The sequence below is a fragment of the Microtus ochrogaster genome, unplaced genomic scaffold (genome assembly GCF_000317375.1).
Source record: "Microtus ochrogaster isolate Prairie Vole_2 unplaced genomic scaffold, MicOch1.0 UNK1, whole genome shotgun sequence".
Classification (NCBI taxonomy): domain Eukaryota; kingdom Metazoa; phylum Chordata; class Mammalia; order Rodentia; family Cricetidae; genus Microtus; species Microtus ochrogaster.
The window spans coordinates 26,197,272-26,201,072 of record NW_004949099.1 but is presented as its reverse complement, the minus strand read 5'-3'; positions in this window follow the sequence as shown (position 1 = coordinate 26,201,072).

The following is a 3,801-nucleotide window of genomic DNA, read 5'->3' as shown; positions in this document are numbered from 1 at the left end:
TCCTGGGATCCATTAGCTATGCAAGTCACTTCTCTATTTTAAAACTTTCCATATTTGAACTTGTGGAAGCCCATCTTTCCCATCTATCAGAGTTTTCCCACAAAATGGTTTGTAAGTATCCGTCATCCCTCACAGCTGAAAAAGAAAGGGCCGGGACAGTAAAATCCTTTTAGATATTTACTTCAGGGATTACCATTTTATGTAGGCCTTTAAAAAACATTTGTCTTATCTTGCCAGCAATTAAAATATCAAGACAAATGAGATTTTAGTAGAATTCTAATTACTTCAAGATGAGCACTGGTACTTGGCTTCCAGCCTGGGTGCATGCTGCAGCTTCCCCAGGCTTCCTATGAGCCTCATTCCTTGATCCTGGGACTCACCCTCTGACTCTGCTTTTGTGAGGTGCTCTTCTCCCAGGGTCATTTGCTCTGACTTCAACGTGCCTTGTTCTTATTGTTTTATTTATATGGGCTGCCTTCTGGTACTTTGGCAAGTGGAGTTGGCTCTACTTCACCCGGGAGGTTTTTCTTTCTCATAGCTGCCTCTAATAGGGCCTCTGTCTTTAAAAGGAACCCAGTTTCTTGTCACTTGGATGGTAGATGGTTTTCTTGCCCTGTCCCTGGCCTCTCTTCTTAGAGATGTCTGTCCTTCTCCCTCTTTATCGAATAAAGCTTTCATAAGATTAGGCTAGCCTCAAGTTTATATAACTGAGGATGACTTTGGAGTCCTTCTGCCTCCACCTCTTGAGTGCTGGGCTTGTAGGCATGTGCCATCACATCTGGTTTGTGTGGTGCTGCCAACTGTTTAACAGTCCTTTGCGGATGCTAGGCCAGCTCTCTATCAACTCAGCTTCATCCCCAGCTGCTATAGCTGTCTTTACTAATCTTCCCCTCCCCAACAGAGGTTGCCCTCCTGGTGATGATGAGACACTGTTAGTTAGAGTATCATAGGGCTCTTGGCATAGGGATGGGTTGAGGCGTAAACATTTAACCCAGAGTAGCTGACCAAAGTCATTTATAAAAATCTATAAAAAATCCATTTGCACTGAGATCATTGGCTCCAAGAAAGATCATGAATCTATATGGTGCTGGCAGCCATGGCTAGGACACTCTGGGTGAGCATGATGGAGAAGACCAAAGGCAATGAGGAGGAATATCATGATAAATCAAAGGGATAGGTGGAGGAAAAAAGCTGAGTCCAAGTTTGAAACTTGAGCTTCTGGATCTAGTTGTTCCTAAAGCTGGACTTTCTCTTGAAGCTGGACTTTCTCTTGAAGCTGGACTAGAAAGATAGATTCTAGAATGTACATCATCTCTCACCTTCTTTTGTGTATTTATATTGACTTGAACTAGGCTATCTTCTCTTATAACAAGAGCTATATAAACATTATTTCTTCTGGCCACAAATCCAAATCTTTTTTGTCTATGAAGAACCAACATTACCTCAAACAGAACAAAGAAACATAATGCCAGTGTCAGCAAAACCAGGAGTTTGAACACAGGATCTCTTTACATCTGACTAGTAGAATAGGACCCACTGTATACACTGACTGAAACAAAACAAAGCAAAACCAACTAACTGGCCAACCTACCTACCAACCAACAAACCAATCAACCAAACAGCCTATCTACCAACCAACAAACCAACCAGCCAACCTATCTACCAACCAACAAACCAACCAGCCAACCTAGATACCAACCAACAAACCTACCCCCTATAAACAAACCCTACCACTAACTAACTAACCTACCTACTTATCTACCACTAACCAACATACCTATCAACTAACAAACCAACCAACAAAACTACCTACCTACCTACTTACCTACTTACCTACCTACCTACCAACCAATCAACCAACCAACCAACCAACCAACCAACCAACCAACCAACCAACCAACAAAACCAACCAACAAATAAATAACTCTTGCAGAGAATGCCCAGTCCTCAGCAGAACCTGCAGTCTTGGCTTGTAAGAAGCAGTGGAAGCTGTGACTAGGCATCTCCATGGCAATGGATGACCTTGTTATTCTCAGAACCTTCTCATGTTGGAAGACAAGCTTTTGGAGCACAGGTGGGATGACCCAGGGAGTCCTTCTCTCAGTGTCACTAGTGCTTGTGTGTTTATGGGACAGATTTGATGATAAATTGGAAGGATATTTAGGGCAGTGGATTTTAGATGCCCTCCTGCAAGGAAATGGTATGTGAGGTCACATATGCACTAACTTTCAGGAGCTACGCTACACCATATGCGTGCATAGTTGTACTCTGTGCCATGAGGTTCCAGGTGACAAGAGGTTGTAGGCCCATATTTCTGTATGGCACGAGAGCCATTAGCCCAGTCTGAGCTGATCAGGTAACTCTGCAGACAAGCTGTCTCTGTTTAACAATAGCCAGGATGTACTGCTCCTAGTTTCTTTTGTTATAAATGTAGATTACCTGAGAAGAGATGTTGGCTGAAGCTGATGATGTAAGAGTTAAGATGTTTGGTGCTTCCTGCCTTTGTAATTTGGAGGATGTCTTATAGAGATGCTAATTCATGGCCTAGCTGACTGCTAGCATACAGGTAGATGTGGACATGACTTGAGCCCAGGCACCCCGTTTCCTAGGAGACAGCCTAATGTGTTTTCCTGCTCAATTGATGTGATGGTATATAAGGTGTTTGGTGAATAAACGGGAGATCTTGGGAGAGAGATCTGGCCCTTCCATGATGACCGTGTAAGCTGCGTCAGTTTATTCCTCGCAACTCCGTTCAGTCTAGTTAGGGAATCTGTGTTGGACCCACGCGGGCTTCGACAAGAGGTCACATCCAGGATGCTGCTCTCTTCAGATCATTTCACTGTTGTAATAGTTATTTTAGTCTTTGTGTCTGCCTTATTTATTTGTACAAGGTCTTGCTCTGTGGTCCATCTGTCCTTGCACATTCCTGTCTTCCTCTTTCAAACTTCCAAGTGTTCAGGTGTCAGGCATGTGCTACCACCAGAACCTTTTACACATTGTTCTCTTTATGTTTTGATGGTCTCCTACATATATAGATGTGTTGTGGTTATGTTTACCTGGTGTGGGAAGTCCTTCTGTATATGTGTTTACTTTTATTGGCTAATGAATAAAGCTGTTTTGGCCAATGGCTTAGCAGAATATAGCCAGGCTGGAAGAGATCTATAGAGAGAAGAGTAGGCGAAGTCGGGGAGACACCATGTTGAAGGAGAAGGACACTCTGGAGCCTTACCTGGTAAACCACAGCCTCCTGGCGATACACAGATTAATAGAAATGGGTTAATTTAAGATGTAAGAACTAGCTAGAAATATCACTAAGCTACTGGCCAGACAGTATTGTAATTAATATAGTTTCTGTGTGATTATTCAGGTCTGGGTGGCTGGGAACGAATGAGTAGTCTCCATTTACAAAGCCTAGCCTCCGTTTACATTTACCCTCTATCACCTTCTCATATCCGCCTTACTTGCCTCATCTGTGAGGCATATTTTCTCAGCCAGTTCCTCTGTGACTATGCCATGAGAGAGGAAGATTCCTCCAGCCATGATTAACAGTCACTAGATGCTTAGGAAGGCCGTGGGCTTCATGGCTACTCCCTCCATTCATGATACAAAGTTGGGGCACAATCCATAGCTGGTATCCAAGGTATATCTATATCTATGTCTACATCTACTTCTATATCTACATCTATATCTATATGATGTGGGATTCCCCTCTGTATGCTGTGAATATCATTGGTTAATGAAGAAACTAGATTGGCCTGATAGGGTAGATAAGCAGGGAAAACTGAACTGAATGCTGGGAGA